This window comes from Lissotriton helveticus, chromosome 5_1, assembly GCF_964261635.1.
Source record: "Lissotriton helveticus chromosome 5_1, aLisHel1.1, whole genome shotgun sequence".
In the NCBI taxonomy this organism is placed as follows: Eukaryota; Metazoa; Chordata; class Amphibia; order Caudata; family Salamandridae; genus Lissotriton; species Lissotriton helveticus.
In genome coordinates, this window is record NC_136065.1 from 1054107034 (window position 1) to 1054126507 (window position 19474).

Genomic DNA, 19474 nt, shown 5'->3' on the forward strand with positions numbered 1-19474 from the left:
GGTCAAGGTGGCATGACCGGCGCTAGCCTGGATCCATCTGTGGATTAAAGGGGACCGACTAGCACCAGAGCCACTGGCGTCATTCCAGTAGGGGTCCCTCCCAAGCCTGCGGGGCCCAAATACGTGCCAGAGGGAATGGGCAGGCCAAATCTGAGGTGCATAGCCTCATAAAACTCTTAATTGGGTAGGGGTCCCCAAGACTCCCAGAAACTTGGGGAGGTGTGGAGACAGCCTCGAATGTTGACTCTCCTTCGTCTCATCGGCTAATTGGTGAGGAGAAGCCAAAGATCTTCTTGTGGTGGGACTTACCCGAATGGCCCGACAACTTCAAGTGTGATGAGGATCTAAGACTATGCAACCACTCCCAGGACTTTCCCTACAACCAGGATCTGGATGGACATGGCGCTGCACTTCCAGCTGCCAGGAGTTTGAGGAGCCTTCGGGTTAATGGTGCGGCAATTGGAACTGCCCTAAGGATCGAGGTCACATTCGAGGTACCTAAGACGTAAAAGAAGCAAGATCATCACCAGCATCGAGTGGTGACAGGTACCGCAGGGCTTGAAGCTGGCCTTCCGAGAAGACATCCCTGCCATAAATGACTAAGGGGAAGCTCTTCTCTGGATCTGACTGGCGCAGGAAGAAAAGAACTGACGTCATCATGCTGGAGTGGCGCCTATATAGGCCCCATGCAAGTCCCTTCTGGCCCGAGCCACACCTGCGAAGGCCCTTTGTTAATTAGCCCCAACCTGTGCACATAGATGTGATAGCAGGAAAAGGTATTTTTTAGAGAATAACAATTGCAAAATGAGGAGCGCTGAAGCTCATGAAAAAAAAAAATAGCTCGGGCTGACAAACTGGACGGGGTGGACTCACGCAGGACATCATGAATCACTGGTACCTTGCGAAAAGAGCTCTGATTTCTTTTATTCATGCTTAATATTAAGAAAGTCGATGTCCATATGAATAATGATATATTCATGTACAAAAGTGAATTTGCATCTTTATTGACAAATTCACTCGTTGTGAACTTCACATCAACCCTGACTCAGAAATACGTGCCAGGTCCGAGGTTATTGATTGGCAGATTAAATGTAAATGTAAAAAAGTCTGTGTTAGACCGACTGTAAATTGAGACAGTCCTCCGACCCTATGCCTGTGACTATGCTCCCAGCCACCTTGTTTAATTAAATGAACTGTTCCTGTTTTGCCAAATGGCGTTGTTTTTTCAAGGTACTTTATGTTCAAGCAACATTTTGGCGAGTCACCATCAAAGCCAATTGGTACCTCAAACCCGAACGCAGCCAAAGAAATGGGACCCCACATTTGTACAGCAAGGAAGGTTAGCAGATACTGCAATTGGTTAGACTTGCTGTTGGATCCGCGGGGCGAAGGTCCGTCCTGAAGCAGCCATCACAGAGGGTTAGAGACTACATCAGAACCTTAGTAAAGCGTGGGGCATATGGCAAACTAAGTAGGAGCGTAAAAAGATAACCTGAGCGCCCTGCCACTGACAGAATCTGGTATATTACCTATTTTAAATTTCCTAGCTGAGTACTCATAATGTGGCCTCGGAGGCGATACTGCGGAAGTCATCTTTTTGCAAATCTCAGTATGCTAGAAAAGGTGAATATTTATTGTCAACACCGCAATCTTATTTTTTAGTCTAAAAGGGTTTCTCAGTGCCTTCGGTTTTCCAACGCCATTTGTATCTGAAAGAAGTGAGAGATTTTGGTCAATTGGACCGGTGGGCGTAACACAAATGGTACACTTTTTCCACTGGGTGTGACAGTCTGAATGCTTGGACCTCTGGGTGTGACACAGATGGTATGCTTAGCCCCTGGCTGTGATACAGATTGCAATTCGGACAATTAGGGGAAAAGATTTGGACATGAATGATTAGGCATAACTTGTGTTTGGCCAAGCGGGGCCTTTGGTTCTCAAGTTATTCCTTTTATTCCACCAACTATTGTTATTGTCTTTGTCCCAGAGCGAATATTGACTGACTCTCAGGGTCACTTAGTTCCGTGTACTGCACAGAGCTAATCCTGGTCACAGGATAGCATGTGCTAGGAGCGGGCTAAGGAATCTTTTTTGACAAAGTAATTTTTCGGTTTAGGTCGCTTGGACCGCTGGGCATGATACAGATGGTATGCTTAGCCCCTGGGTGCGATACAGGGTTTGATTGTTGATGTGAGCTATATGTGTGAGGTTGTGGTGATGTTAAATTACTGCAAATTGTGTTTTGTCCTAAGTGTTGTGTTTTTGTCAATTACTCAATGTTTCATATGAAGTTGCTGCTATTTCTCACCAATCGTAATTGAGGTCAGGAGTTAATATCATTCAGACACTGTTTTTATGGACAAATTGCTATTTTTATGGCGCAACCCTGAATATGCAATATTTGTGTTCATGAAATATTCATGTTGAATTTTTTTTGATTAATCTGTTCATAGTTCTACGCTCGTAGTTACGTAATTAGAAACAGTACACCCTGTGTATATTTTCCCCATGATTCAGATCGAAACCAGAGAGCACTTAAAACAAAGAAGCTAAGGTATTTTGTCCTCTAAAACTACCAGACTTATCATGGAGACACCATTAAAACATAACCCGGTTCTGTTGAATTTTAACAAAAAAAACATAACCCGGTTCCGCACACAGGCTAAAAAACGTAATATGGTTAGCCAAGAATAGCATGCACGCATAAAGGTGCATACATTTCCCTGGCCAAAGGAAGAAACTTTTGACACTAATGTACTTGAACACATGGGAACATACATATAAACCAAATACACAGGTCAAAAGAAAGATAAGAAATAGGCATTATTATAACTATGGGCCATCTTCGAGGAAGTCCAGATGGATAGTTCTGCACTACAGATAGCAAGCAAGGTAATAACACCTCCCCCACCAAATGGAGGTGCTCTCGCCAGCTCTCCCTGCATTAGGATACTCTAATCTGGCAGTTGAACAGATCTGCGGGCCCCCCACTGAACGAGCGGTTAGACCCAGGCATGAGAGACAAACAGGTCAGCAGGCCTAAGCAGTTACATTGCAACACCAGTCTGGTGCAAGGGATCCCAGATGTTCAACCACCCGTCAGTCACACCTACACATAGAACCCCAGTGGTGTGGAGAACACGCACGCTCACTGATTTAGGCGAACTCACACGAGTTGCAGAGAAGTTTGTAGCATTTCAATACAGTGATACCACTTGCAAGAGTGAGTAGCGACAGACGGCACAGGTAAACGCGGTGGGGTGGGGTGGGGCAGGGGCGGGGTGGGAGAGTGTGAAGTCGACAGTCGGTGGAATAGGTAGACCTATTCTGTCATCTGCTGGCTTCCCCCCTGCCGTGCCCTGCCACGCCCCATCGCACTTAACAGTAGTGGCCGCCGCTGAGATTGAGAAAGGCGGGCCCAGTCCTCCGGGATCCAACGATGAGAGTGGAGCTACAGGACTAGCCCAGGTAGCTGAGGAAGCAACAGAGAGTGAATTTGATAGCAAAGCATGACCGAAAAGAATAGCGCATAGCTCAGAGTGAAGGAGGCAACCTAGACAGGACATAGAAGAAAGACACAAGCTAAAGAGGAAAAGAGAAAGAGCTCACACCTGGACGTTACAGTGAGAACACAGAGCTACATATTAACTACATGAGGAGAGCAGGGGTAGGCACAGGGCACCGATCAGGGAAGAGTCAGAGGTAGAATTAAATGAGAGACTTTTGGCTGGGATCTGAGCCTCACAAAATTTTCAGTGAAGGAGAGGGGCTGACCGGGAAATCAAGGACCAAGGTAGCCTGGTGGTGACCCAATCAAGACATAAGAAAAACAGGATGGCACCTTCGTACAATGGGAGAGGGTGACAAAGATGTACGCTGCTCCACACAAAAGCACAATATAGATAGACTGACCCCACGGGAGATACTGGCCAGCGAGGAAGGCGAGACCTTTGCGTGGCCATTCCCACCTGCTTGGTCGCTGGACCGAGGGAGAAGACCAGTAAGACAGACCCTGACCGAACAAGGGTTCCTTTGAACCAGAGGACATTGGCATAGCAGAAGACTGCATGTGGCATGGAGGAGGACATCCCCTATATGCAAGAATTCATAAAAAGATGGGAACGCCATGTTAGGGAGAAACCAGTAGAGCTACCCAAAGCCAAAATGTACGCACTACTACAGAAGTGCACGTCAGGGACCACTTTTATGCCATGGGTTCAAATGGATAAAGAGTGGTTAGGGACAAAGTTAGTTACCGCCATTGCTGGATGGAGCGGGAAAATGGATCTCATGCTTTGAGAAGAACACCATGAGAATAAACCTAGTGATAGGTGATATCAAAAGTCTACTAAGTAGTCTCATTGGGGAGCAGACCAACACAATACTCGCACGCGCTCACATCCCAGGAATTTTGCGGACTAAAACTGAGCATGACAGGACCGCATTCAATTCGTACAGGCATTGAATATGGACAGCCCTGCGGGAGAGGTTCCCTGACTGCCCTGATGTAGGAGGGCTAATGGCCGAGACTATGAAGCCAAGGGAGACGATAACTAATTTCCTGAATAGGATGAGGAAACCAGGGGGACAAGACACAGGACAGCCATATACTGACACAAGCCCACAAGCCGCTTTCTTTTACAATAGTCTAAAAAACGGGCTGCCCACAGAGATATAAAGCAGATTGAACAGTGTGGCCCAGAGAGACACTGCTATATTGGTCCAACACACATTGAAAAAGACTGCACTTGAGGGGGCCGCATTGACTGCGAACATGCAAATGGCACCAATATTAAAGGGGGCTCTACCACATATCCACAAAGGGTTTCAACCGAACTATAGAGTCAGAGGCCAGGGAGAGTGGCATCAATGAGTCCTTAGGGAATGTTACTATTGCCACAGGATGGGCTACCAGACAGACCGGTTCCGGTTAAAAGCATACCAAGATTTGAGATTGATGGACCAGGGTCAACCACCACAAAATACTAATACCCAGAATCAAGATCAGGGAAACCGACTACACACCACACGCAGCTGCAGGGAGGCCAGTCAGCCGATGCACCCTCGCAACAAGGATCAGGTAATTGGACAAACATATGGCAACAGCAACCGCAGACAGGTAACTCAACCGAATAGGGACCGGAGCCACAGCCTCAGCAGGGAAGGGTAACTATCTGGGGAGGTAATGCTTTCACACAAACACAGAATCCAAATGTGCAATAAGATAAAACTCCAGAGTAAAATACCCCCCATTTGCCCACATTCCAAGAGTTAATTGTACCGAAAGCCAAAAGAAGGATCAATGAGACCAAGCTGGGAATACAATCTTTTACTTGCATATGGGGATTCAGGGCTGCTTTATGTGCTCTGCCGATCGGGTAGCCACACTAAATTTCACCATTAAGGTCACCTGCGGGAACCAAGGCCCCACTCTGCTGCTGATCCCCTAGGGTGGGGTTGCCTAGCCACACCCTGGGGGGGGGGGCAGTCTGACAAGTGGGTGTGGTCACTCCCAGACCAAGTCCTTAAATAGCAGGCACCCAGGTTCCCGCATCCAAAGTCAAATGGGATGGGTCTCAGATCTCCATTCTCTGGCACTCAGCCCAGGACCCTGTTTCCTATATAGTGTGTAGTTCCAACAGCGGCCCCAAAAACTAGAAGACTCTAACAAGATGGAGGCCTCCTTTCAGTTCTAAAACGAAGCTGTCCTCAAGTGGCGGGATCCAGGATTCCTGTGCACCTGGGATAGTAAAGACTCCACAACCTCTACAGCACACGCATAACAGTCAATAAGTTGTGAAGCACCCTCACAGTGCCAGGTCCATCGAGAGGTTTGAAAGGTTAGCCAGACATCCCACAGTTGCGAGGCAGTCCTAGTCCAGTCATCCCTAGGGTAAACTTTTGCAAGTATTCTTGGCCTTAGCCACGGGACCCCCACATTCTTATTATCTCTGTGATATGTTCTGTTATTTCCTATGGGCTTTTATAATATCTGAATTTCAATCACCATGCCATACCTCTGGAATGCCCGCTAGTTGGAAGTCCCCAGCCACAAGCCAGGAATCACAGATCTAAAAACGACTGAGAAGACATGGTCTGAGGGAGAGGGGAGGCCGCAAAGTCCATCACAACTCCAGGCGAAAGTAGAACGGAGATTGCACTCACCACTGTATCAGGCCTAGAAATTGTCCAACACACCAGGCATCACATACACTATCCAGAGAAAGTAGTAAGCCCCAACCTCAGATACCACAAGACAGCAATCAGGGGTACATGGGAGGCACAACTTTCCGACCCTCTTTGCCTCATGATAAGTTAAATAGCAGATCGCGTGAGATTTAGGGAAGCGCCCAAAACTCAACAAAAATAGCCTAAATTTAGCGCAAAAAGAGAAGCCTCTAAAGAAAGGGTGGAATCAAGATATCTGGCGACACAAGGGTGAGGTACTCTTAATCTCGGGCATGTTGCAGCCACCACAGAACACTCAACAACAACACGTCTCCTCCTTGTTCAGTCCCGCACATAAGTAGGTTGAAAACAACCTGGAACCACCGGCACACATCAGGAAAGATAGGGTCTGAGGAAAGAAGCAAAGCGCATAAAACCCTAGATAAAGACTGATAGACCCAGCTCCATAATCACACGAACACTCCAAAAAACACTACTCCAAACAACCAGTTGAGTACAAGGACTCATAATAGTTTAATCCGCCTGATTACCCATAAGCTACCTTCTAGCTTTTAGCCATCAAAAAGATACCACGACCGTGGCCACCTTCAAGTACCTCACTAAAAAATTGCGTAAATGAAGTGTGGAGAACACACCCCTGAGAGAAATAAAGGAAATCTGAAATAACTATTATTAACCACGGTGCACATGCACATTGTTTTTTTAATTAACAAACAAACCAAGGTCTTACTAAACAGATCTGAAATCGAACCATCAAATGCACCCTATTTCAGATGCCACATCACCCCAACACGGATCTAAAGAATGTGAATCAGTTTTGCGAACTGTACTGAGAACTTTTTTGATCGAACTGTTGAACGAAAACACCTGATACCCAGAGGACCACAGACATCTCCCCAGGTTCCATATCCAAGACCTGCAATAGTCAATCACAGGCTATGTATTTTTGCACTTTCATGAACCCTCCGTCTAGTTTGAGTGCTACCACACCTATTCTTTGCAGAAGAGCCGCCCGGCCTACTGGAGTCCGTTCAGAAACTTTCACAGCACTTGCATGGAATCTCTCCTATGCCACTTATAATTACACAAAATGAAACACTATCATTCCACATGCACTACACTCCATCCTTTTACACAACACTTGGGATCAACACAATACCGCCATGGGCTCTAAGATATCAGCCAGGTCGTGTTACGTCTGTTCACTGACAGTTACCACATAGGTCAAGCGCAATTAACTTCAGCTTGAGGCCAGCCTCCTCCTGTTCTAGGATAGCACCTATTAGGCAGAGTTAGTAATGTGGGTCACCTTCCTACTGTATACTAGGAACGGTAGCCTCAGTATTCATCCCCAGCTCCACATCAGGTGACTGCTGCTCCTCAGAGGGCCCCAGGTCTCCAGGCCCGACTCCATGACTGCACCTTTTGTCTTCTCCTTTGTTGTGTGGTCGGCGAGTCTAGTCCAGATCCTAAGTTATATCTGCCCAAACAGAGTCCCCTTGGTCACAGGGGAATACTTGGGGTCATTCAGCCCCGCTTCTGCGCCATTCAGCCAGGCCCAAATCAGTCTTCCTCTGCATGCCAGTTTGGGGTTCACACTAGCAGTCCACCGCTTCAACCCAGGGTTCAGCACTACCCCCTCACATGAGCGCCCATGGCATGGTGACGAGTTCCCATGTCAGTTCTTTCATTCCGGTGTGCCTCGTGGACCCTAGGCCTATGGGCTCCACCTCTGACTTCAAATCTCTTCCTGCAGGGCCGCATTGCAGCAGCATCTCCTGGGCTCTAATCCTACACTCAGGTGTGTTGTGCTCTCAGCTCCCTCCTCCAACCTTGCCGCTAACAGTGGGCCCTGCCCTTCGCAGTGGGGTGCTGAGTCAGCAATGTCCCTGCAATCGACCTCAGTCACTGCTGTTCTCCCTCTTGTTTTTCTCCAGGCAACTGGGCCCAGGCCTCCCTAAATTGGGTGCAGGTAGGCAGAACCATGGGGCAGGGTCCAGGTCCTCATTCCAGTATCACCCTATCATTTCTCTTTCCAGTGAGGCCGGGCTCTATTGCCACAGCCTGGGTGGCAATTTCTCCCTACCCCCTTGTGTTCCGCACTCCGGGCCCCGATGTCTGCCTCGCTCACTATCACCGCCACGGGCCCCGCTGCCGTCCCGCTCGCTTTCACCAAAGCATCTCTCTCTTTGTAGGAGCTAATCCAGGGCCTGCTCCTGGAATAGATAGTGCTTTAATGAAGCCTCCCTACCTGCAATGTTGCAGCTTCCCTGCGCTGCCCAGGTACTCTCCCCACTCATCGCTGGGGGGTGCGCCTCACCTGCTCCCTCTGCATTCCATATTCCGGGCCTCAATGTCGGTCCCGATTACCTTCATCGCCATGGCCCTCTCCCCTCTGGGGCTTGCTCAGGGACCGCTCCAATCGCCAGCCATGCTGCAAAGCAGGCCGCCGCCTCCTCATGGGTGTCGGCGCAGCATCCTCGTACTCTTCTGGGGGGCCATCTGATGTACGTCAGCACCGTCGGTTCCCCACTGTATTCCGGGGCCTCTCACTTTTTGACGGCCCACCGGATCCCCAGGGCGCAGGCAGCTGTTCACTGTTGTCTCCGGGGGCAGCGGGGACAAGCATGAGCCTCTCAGTGGCGTAACAAAAATTGAGGGGGCCCCCCTGCAAAGCACTTGGAGGGCCCCCCCCCCGGCGGCCCAGCCCACCACCTACCACTTTGCCCTACCACCCAGAAACCTAGTATATTTTTAATTGAAACCTCCAACATTTAAATGAAATGCCTCTATATTGTCTTTCTCTAAGTTCTAATGAGAAAGTGGGAAACACTCTTAACATACAAGCTATGCCATTTGTAACACTACTCTCAAAATCAGATTATAATCAGAACAATGCCAAGGAGCGATCCTATTGTCTCAGGAACTGCCTATGGCTCAAGAATAAAGAACACCTATGAAGGGTCTGAAATAGAATTGACAATACCTTGAAACTTTGAAAGACAATCCCAAACCTGCAATTCCATAAAAACTCGACTGACAATATACATGAGAAGTACACAAGCTATAACTCAGTATCCTGCGAAAGTCAAGAGAAATAGACTGGTTAATTATCTGCTTGCCACACACTAGCAATAGTCAAGGGTTGTGCATGATAATAACGTGAACTTAGGAAGCAATTTCAATCATAATGTCTTCAATAGTAAGCATTGCAAAACAGGCAGGCAAACAAGGCTGAGGAAGAAAACGGTTTGGATGCTTCAGAACATTGATGCAAAAGTTTGTCTGTTTTAATTCATCATTTCTGTAGTGTAAACAATGCTAAATACAAGATTTAAGGCACACGTATTACAGACAAGTTAAGCAACACCATAAATAACACTGCGTGTAGAATAAAAACAAACCATATCAGCAAGTACCTAATGACAATCTATACAAACTGTAGTTGGTTAAGCAAAAGAAAAAGAGCAAATACTTTCAAAGTGCAATATAAAGCAATCACCAGTCCAGCAATATACATAAATCATTGACATGAGTGCAGGGTGAGTAGTGTGCTCGTGTGACTGCAGAGTGAACAGCGCAAGTCACAAGTGCACTGCAAGTGCAGAGTGATGACTGAGTGCAGGGTGAGCGGGTGAATGGTACGAGTGCATGGTGATCAGTGTGGGTGCATTTTGATTGCTGTGAGTGCAGGGTGAGCGTAAAAGTGAAGGGCAAGAACAAGGAGTGAGTTGTCTGACTGCAGGATGCATTTGCGGACACTTGAAGTAACTCAGCAAGTTATTGACGGCGTCGTAGGGTTTCAGGTATAAGTTAAACTATTGCTATTCTGGCATTAATAGGGATCGATCAAGGGTGTAGGAAATAATGTGCTGATCGAGCAACAAACTTCCAGTCTTATGATTAGAGTTGCCAGCTCATTATTTTGATGCTCCTACAGGACAAAAATAAGCAGTCACCTACAGCCATATTTTCAGCACGTATCAATGCATACTTAGAACAGCAAATACAAATAGAAAACACTTGTAATTGTGTTCTAGGGCTGCCTGAATGATCCATGACTGATAATTAAAGGGAAAAAGGACAGAAAAGTGACATTACAAATGAAAATATACATTTTTATTTATAACCCTATTTAGTTTCAAGATGAGGTATTTCAGTGTCTTTAAACAACACATGGCTGGCATGTTTCTTTTGGCAACCCTACTTTATATTCATTTTCATGAAATTAATTCTCACATTACAGCAGTAAATGTAAATTTCAAATGTAAGTTGTAGGAAATAGGCAGAGTGGGGGCCCAGGGGGTACTGGAACAAAGGTTACAAAGGTATGTAAATATGCAAATGGTCTCTGGCCTCGAGGCATTTGCCTTCAACCCCCTTGCTTCTGGGCCTGGAAGCTCAGGTCACTGTGACCTGCACCATTTAATTTATGAGGTAAGACTGACTGTTATGAGGCAACTCACTGGTGCAATCAACCCTCCGTTCGCGGCATCCAGTTGCACTCTCAGTCGTCCAAAAGTAGTCCATTTTAACTACCCATGGTGTTTGAATGTATTTGGTAAGTGTGTGGTATGGTGTGGAACAGAATAAGTGATTGTACAGAAGAGTGATTGTGAGATTGAGTATCACTCCCCTTGTCCTCAAATCAAATCATTTATGTTTTTGGTTTTGTCTTTTTTCTTGAAGAAGTATAAATGTTGTATGTAAATTTTCTATGAGAAATATAAAAACACAGAAATAAAAGGCTATTAACGAGCTTTCACATGTGTATGAGGTATACATTTTGAGAAAACAGAGTTCGAAGAGGTATCAGTATTGGCAATCTTTCATGTTATAGGTCATATAGGGCTCAGCCTTACTGATTAGAGCCATACCCGGTTTTGGTTTCAAGGACAGCAAATGTGGCAGGATTATTGTCCGGCCGGTGTGGGGCCTATCGCTCATGCGTCTGCCATCTTTCGTGCTGTAGCCACGCCCCATCTTCAGATCAATCTCCATGTAAAATCTTCACATTAAATCTATTATTCCAGGCATTGTGAGGACCTTCCCTCAAGGCTGTGGAATTGCCAGGTATGACAGGGAAGGATGCAAACAGGGATGGGGTGTGGCCATATTTTATCAAATGTGATCCGCTGCCACACCCTAACTGCGGATGTCTGTTATTTACCATGGAACTATCACCAACCTTCACTTTCTCTGGTCTTTTAACATACCGACACCCAGGCTCCGCCACTTAAATCACACAAATCCTCCCTAACACAGTGGCGGAACATAGACTAATACCGGCGACTCCACAGTGCTTGGGGATTTAAATCTCCACCTAGAAAACGTGGAATATGATGTATCCAAACATTTCACACTGTACCAAGAAGCAATTCATCTAACACAACAGTTCGAAGGACCAATGCATACGCAAGGCCACTTACTAGATCCAATATTCTCAAACATACACAAAACGACCACAGGAACCCCAAAGAAATCCTATGGTCTGATCACAAATTAATACCCTTCCAAATATGTAATAGAAGTATGAAAGTCCCTACATCTCACCAGCCGAGATTCAGAGGCAACTGGGCTACGTTCAACACTGAAACTTGGCAGAACATATTAACCAATTCCACCGCTGATATGACTGGAGACATTACAAGCAGGTACACTAGGGTCAAGGTATGGATGCTAACCGCCATAAGCAACTTAGCACCTCTTAGGCAGCACAAAGGTAAACTGTTAAGTGAAAGGGCTCCTTGGTTCTCATCAGAACTTTTAGAATAAAAAAAGTAGAAAGAGTCAAAAAATTTGAAAGAGCATGGAGGAAATAATACAGTGCAACAGACAAGGACATTTACAAGCAAGCGGTAAACAAGTACAATTTCGCTAATATGACAGAAAGAATTAAGTACTTTGCCTCCAAGGCCATAGAGGCAGTAAATTCCTCTAAGGAAAAGTACAATCTGGTGAGCAGCCTTACAAAATCAGGCAAGTAGAAAATCAGGAATTCCGCCATCAGACTCCAGTTGTAAATGTGTTAGTAAAGCAGTATATGGGGCTAGCATATGGGCGTATGCAAATACAACTAGTTGAGAACGAGTTTCCTAGTTATCTACTTGCTTCCCCTAAATCTGCTTCGACCTTTGTGTGTCACACAGAGCTGGGGGTACTGTTCCTTGGGGATTTAATTCAAATCCAACCGATCCTGCTGTGGCACAAGGTATACCGCCCTAAACAGGCTCATTATAAGGGATTACCTAAAGTCTACTCTATATTTACGTATCCCATTGCTGAGGTACATAGAGTGCTTTTGCCAGGATCTGGGGCATCAGGAATATTTCATCAACCTTGAATGCCTAATTAAAATAAATAGGACAGATCTGAAGGCCGACTGTCTAACACACCTAGAGAAAATTAGGACGTCTGACGAATTGTTAAAACCCACAAATTTAAGAAACCAGCTTATTTTAAGTAGTTACGATATGCAACTATATCTTAGATTTGTACCATATCAAAAGCACAGATATATTTTAACTCATTTTAGAATGGACATCTTTCACCGCATGGTCACCTTTCCCGAACCAAACGATTGGTCCTCAAATCTGTCAAAATGTCCTTGTGACAATGTCTCTCCACAGACTGCAATGCATGTTGTATTCTTCTGTAAAGTCTATAAAAGTGGAGGAAATACTATATATTAAGTTTTTAAAACACCTAGATTTTACTCAATTCCGCCCAGCCTATTTCTTTTTATAGTCCTTACCTACAATCAATAACTGTGTAAGAATGTCCTTCTTTTTATGGTGTGTTTTTCATGCTAGGACAAACATATTGTTAGAGGAAACAGATAATCCAGATGGACGGGGTAATACTGCCTAGAAGAATCTTGTGAGAAATTGGTGTGTGCCATTTTTATATTGAATATATTTATCACTGTTGTTTTACATATTACTTTATCAATACGATTTATAGTAAATAAGTGGAAACAGGATCATATGGCGGACCCAAATTTGAGGTTTTTACCTTCTCGAACCTTCCATTATATTTACACTGTTAGAATTTTATCATAAGGTATAGATGAACTTGTGGAATGGCATAGACTGAATCATTTTAAAATTGAATCATGATTGTTAGTCCTTGGTACCTTGTATAATTATATCCGCGAACTGCTGTCGTAAGGAAATGGGATCGATAACGCATTGTTCTATATTTTATATATGTATATTTATGTTTAATGTGCTTTTATGGTTTAATATTTTATGACTGAATAAAGATAAAGATTGACTCCAGTTGTAACATGTTAGCCACCTTTTTTCTAGAAAAAGTCAATAACTTCACCTTACTCTGAGAGGGAATAATGAAGTCATGAAAATGCCTGCACTGTAATACGCAAAACTGAACACATTTCTAGAAATGGCCCAGGAAAACACACAAGAGATCCTCAAATCAGGTTCCCCGCTAGATCCTGCCCCTCCAGATATCATGCTTAAAGGAGGCAAGGCAGCTATTGGCATGTTGACCCACATGTTTAATCTGTCATTAGAGTCAGGGACTGTCCCAGCAAAATAAAAACACGCAATTGTTAGGCTGCTGCTGGAAAAAACATCAGCTGATCCCCCTAAATGCGAAAACTATTGCCCTATCTCTCTCCTGCCAGGACTGAGCAAGATACTAGAAAGCTTTATCAACAAGGATATCTCCAGAGCAGCCGATAAAAAATGGCCACACACTAACTCGGCTCTGGAGCTCCACAACCTTAATCCCACACCATCCGCTACAAAATAAAAAAAATATTGCAACAAAAACAAAGCCAGCAGCCTGTGAACTGAGAAAAGCCTAAATATGCGCCTGCAATAATGGGAACCAGCCTAGAAAATGGCCCGTTCAGATTGAGGCCTACACCCACAATGAGACAGTAAGATGGTGGCGCCCTGCTCACCAAACCCATAGGGATCGGTAACCTCCACCCGGACCTGGCCGCAAAGAAAAACCTGATCGTACATATCGGGGTGAGTGCAGACATCGCAGTGGGACGCTGTTAGTCCCTGCCCGGGAGTGATTCGCGTCCATGAAGCCGTCCATCTCGCCGTCCATCTCGCTGTCCGGCTGCCCTGCCAGGGGTGGAGGACATACTCCCAGCAGTGGCTGTGCCACTGGAAACCAGTACAGATGGGCAGCAGCTAAACAAGGGAGCGCCTACGGGGGGAACAAGGAACTCGCCCCCTGCGGAGAAGATGTGAAGTGTAGGGCTCCAGAGGGCACCGGCGCAGCGCGGTGCACAAGGAATAGGAAGGGATAGCCCAGGCAGAGACGGAACCCAGCGGTCGTGGCTCAAGGTGAGCCAGGGGCGGATGGGCAGAATGCCAGCAAACAATCAACTGGAGTAGGTGAAGGATGTAGTGCCCCAGAGTCAGTTAGCATTCTAGTGCTAATAATGTAATTACACTAAACACCCACCCACCACTGATGTCACTGGTCAGGTGACACAGCTCTAATAAAAGTGGCCGAGCGCACATGCTCTGGGCCAGTTGCACCCAGTTACCAGAGTGTCTGTGTCAGAGGTTCTTTCCAGCATGAGGGCCTAGGGCCCGACCCTACAAAGGAGAGGCCCGGCACGCCTAAGAGAGAGCAAGACGGATATGACAAGAAGATGTGGAAGATGAGATACCACCGAGATCCGATAAAGGCCCACGAGACGGGAAGAACGAGCCCGGGCATGGAGAATTTGAGTACAGCATAATCCCCAATAACTGCATGTGAAGCATCCAGACAGGCACACTGGAATATAGGAGGAAGGAAGCGGGGGATGGCTACAAAACTCACATAGCCACATCGTCATTCCCCTATAAGGATAGCGCAGCCCACGTAAGGCTTACACTGCGCCTTCATCAGCTGGAAAATAGAGGCAGCAAAAAGGGAGCCACTCACAGGGTACCCAACAGGCTGATCAGGGCATCCAGCCCAAGAGCAGGCGGTGGGGACTACCCGGTGGATCCTGACGCCCTCCCCAAAGATCCTCCCGGCTCTCCAAACTAAATTAGACAAATATGCATGGCAAAAAGGGGCAGAACTGCATGGCAACGCAATACCTGCGACCCAACCATAGGCCCAAGCTTCAACAGTATATTTAAAAGTTTTATTTAAAAGTTTTCATATAGCGCTGGCCAGACCAGGTATCAGAGCGCTTTACATGAGCATCAGATCATAGTTACAGGTTACATCGTTACAAAGGTTTCCCAATTATAAGAGCATGTCAACATAGTTACTTGTAAGGTCGACATTACAATAAGCACAAATACATAAGGGGAAAAGCAGGCAGGAGGAAGATTCAGGGGAGGGGGAAGGAGCTGGGGAAGTAGACAGGTAAAGAAGGCAGCAAATAGGAGGGGAGGGTGAAGGACACCGCATGGAAAGGGGAGGGGAAGGGCGACGGGGAACACAAACCGGTAGACGAGTCAAAGCAACGTCCAAAGTCCAGTAAACTGTGATCCCAGGGGTAGTGGTAGCACTTCACTATCTCAGTTGCAGGAGGCTCCCTTTACGCAGTGGACTCTCTCAGAGTGCTCTCTGAGACTCCAAGGCCTACAAACTGGACCCTTCCCTAAAAAGGGGAGAGGGAGTGCTTTGGCAAGGAGGTGCCATACCATACCTCTGCTAAGAGTGGCTCCCTTGGCGCAGTGGACTCTCTCAGCGGGTTCGCTGATACTCCAGATTATAAATATTGGATCTTTCCCCAACAAGGGGAGAAGGAGTGCTTAGTCAAAGGGCACAAAGGACAGGGGGCTAGTCAGACTAGCAAACAAGATGAGAGATTAAGGGGAGAGGGGATAGGGGATAAGAGCTAGGAGCTAGGGAGGTAGACAAAGAGAGAAAGAGTACTAAATGAGAACAAATTTAATTAATGAGTTATTATATAGCGCTGGCTAGACCAGAAGGAATCGGAGCGCTTTACATGAGGAACAATAATGTTGCAATTTACATCAGTTAAAAGTTACATAAGTATCAAGAAAGGCATTTGAAGAACATAGGGGGCAAGGTGAATGGAGCAAGGAAGGGTAAGGGGATAGGGTAAAGTGGTAGGAGGAAGATAGGATGTAGAGACGAGGGGAAAATCTGCCCAAGGTCCGGCTGGGTAGGTGACGGCGGGGGGGGAAGAGTCCACAACCCATCTCCTCTATAGCTATATGGTAGCTCCACCGGGCATCAGCCAAATCACTCTGTCTCCACAGACTGGGGGTAAGTTCCACAGGTTCCTGATGTGTAGGCAGGTTAGGGGATAGGTTCAAGGTCTGGTCAATGTCCAATTGTTGTCCCAGGGAAGTTAAACAACGTGTAGGGGGCCACTATGGAAGCCATCTTGGGGTCAGGCAGGGGGACTGAACTGTACACTGGTACACTGGTGGCCATCCTACGGTCAGCCATCTAGCAGTTAAAGTCAATATCCAGGATAGCGGCCGCCAGAGAATAACAAATCCAGCGTGCACACACCATCACACACACAGACATGCACAAGCACACCCAATTGTGAGCAAACACTCTCATATGCGCACCGACGCACACACATAAGCATATAGACAAAAAACATCCAAGAACACAAGCACACAAAAAATCCCATGCTCTATTCCAAAAACACCCAAATACATGCACACACAAACATCACATGCACAGACATGCACAAGCACACACAAATGCGCTCACACTCTCATACACGCAGACACGTACACACACACACACACAAGGACACATCCAGAAACTATCAAAAACACAGGCACACATACAGTCACATGCTCCAGAACAAAAAATACCTAAGGACGTACACACAAATACATGCACACACACAACCATCACATGCATAGACATGCACAAGCATACACAAATGTGCGCACACACTCTCATACGCGAACCGAGGGCACATACAAGCACGCATACAGAAACATCCACACGCACAAGCACACATACAATCCCATGCTCTAATACAAAGACACTCAAATACATGCATACACCATCACACACACAGACATAAGAACACATACAGAAACATCTGCTCGCATAAACACAAGCACACATAGAATCACACAAAAACACCCAAATACATATCACACCATCACATGCACAGACATGCACAAGCACACACAAATGTGAACATAGTCTTTCATACACGCACAGGCGCACACACACACGTGCGTCCGCACACACCCCCTCAAACACGCACAGATGCACACACATTTCTCCAGAACTGCCGCAGCATTGATGGCAAACAATGGCAGGTGTGGACAGACTAATGAAAGAAGGCTAGTTGTACACGCAGGAATCGGTCAAGGCCAACAAGATGGTGGCACGCCGAGCGGGGATGCGGCACAGAGGGTCCTGGCGTGGGAGAGACTATGGCAAGCTTAAATGTCCAAGGGGAATTAGCAGAGAGGCAGCTAGATCTTCAATTGGGAGTTGCCATCTATGGCTTGGAGACTGAGCTGTATAGCCTGTATGACTGCCTCTATTTTGGCATTTGGTTCTGGGTCAGTCTCCAGTTCTGCATCCGTCGATGTGCCTGGGAGTCTGGGTGTATGCCGAGGTTCAAATGGCAGTTTAGTTTGCTGTCTGTCAGTTTTTCCCAGTCTCAATCTCTCACTTCGTAGTTATGAGTTCCAACCTCCCAGAGCAGTTTGACTTGATATGCTATGCTGAGGACACACGCCACAAGAAATGAATGCAGAGGAGGTGGGCGGCAAACCCAGTGAAGTCACAGGGGCTGTGGCGAAGTTTGTAGGTCCTTTGGGGTCCTTTAGTCCAGCGACTACCAGCCAGTGGTCAGGGGGGACAGGTGGGGTGGTTTCTCTTGGACATACGCCCGAGCCCATTGCAGTATTAGTAGAGCGACCCCTTATGTTGTCACACATTTCAGACACGCCTGGGTCCACAAGCCAGGGGGAGCTGGGGAGGGCAGTAAGAGGGGGCCTGAGTCGAAAAAGGAAGGGGGGTAGCAGGGGGTAGCAGGCGTTTGAAGCTGAACCAGCCTGCTTATATCTCGGCGCAAGGTGGCGTTCCACAAGGCAAGTTTGTACCCCAAGAAGGTCATACCCCCATCAAAACCTCTTCCTTTCTTTCCAACGAGGTGAAGGCTAAACGGGCGAAAAAGGGCAATGCTAAATCTGTGAAGCTTATACACGACTCTGGTTCTAGGATAACGCCTTCCCTGCGCTCGTACTTCAAAGCTGTCCCCCAGGTACTTAAGCTGGACCTAAATTCCACCTCTCTAACCCCTCAAGTAGGTGACCTTCCAGTGCCTGGCTCTTTGGGTAGCCCGGATTGCTCTGCAGACTTAGGCTGTGTAGATTCTACTAACACTGTGACACCTCTGTGCCCTTTGGTGGTTTTTCAAACAAGTCCATCTTCAAGTTCTCCTTTAACTCGGCCTCTTGAGGAAGGTATGGAGGAGGCCGTACTTGCCATTTCCGCTACAGTGGGCGGTGAGGGGGGATTGCCTGGTTCAACCCTGAGCCCAACGGTACAGGGCAGTGGTTCCTCATTGCCAACACAGGTATTAACATTACTTCCTGGACTGAACGAAGAAACATCTTTAGTAGGGGTCTTACAGTATTCCTTGCCTTTAGAAGTGGGTGATGTGGACTGCCCTATCAGCTCCGGTGGTGGTCACACATCTCCGACTGTCTTAGTCACCACCCTTGATCCGTGTAATATGGAAGTTTCGGAGCAGCAAATAACTAATCAGAGGGGTAAGATCCAGCCCCAGACCCAGGTTCAGGAAGAATGTATTCAAAATAGTACACAGCAAGTCTCTCTTGTTTCTCCCCCTGTGCTAGAGGACAGTTCTCTTTTCAGCACTGCAGCGGGCACTCCTGCCCCCTCTCTACATCAAATGTTTTTGACTTTGTCAGCTGACATTAAAAGGGGGTTTGAAGAATCTGCGGTAATTCAGAGAGAGATCAAGAGTTATTGCGAGGCCTTGGGCAATAAGATAGATGGACTCACCTCAAGAACAGGTATACTGGAAGAGACCGTGGGTGTGTTATCTATGCAGTTAGATAACGCAAGGGAAGATATTTCGAAACTTAAGAAGGAAGACATTGCAATAACGGAAAGGATGGAGATTTTGGAAAATCACGCCAGGCGCAGCAACATCCAAATCCTCAATGTACCAGAGGGCAGCGAAGGCTCGGATATTAAGAGCTTTGTTATTCCACTGCTAAAACAATCTCTAAAATTGGACCAATCTGAGGGCGAACTAGCTAGTGATATCCAACGCATACATAGAGAGCCCTTTAGGCGGAACCTC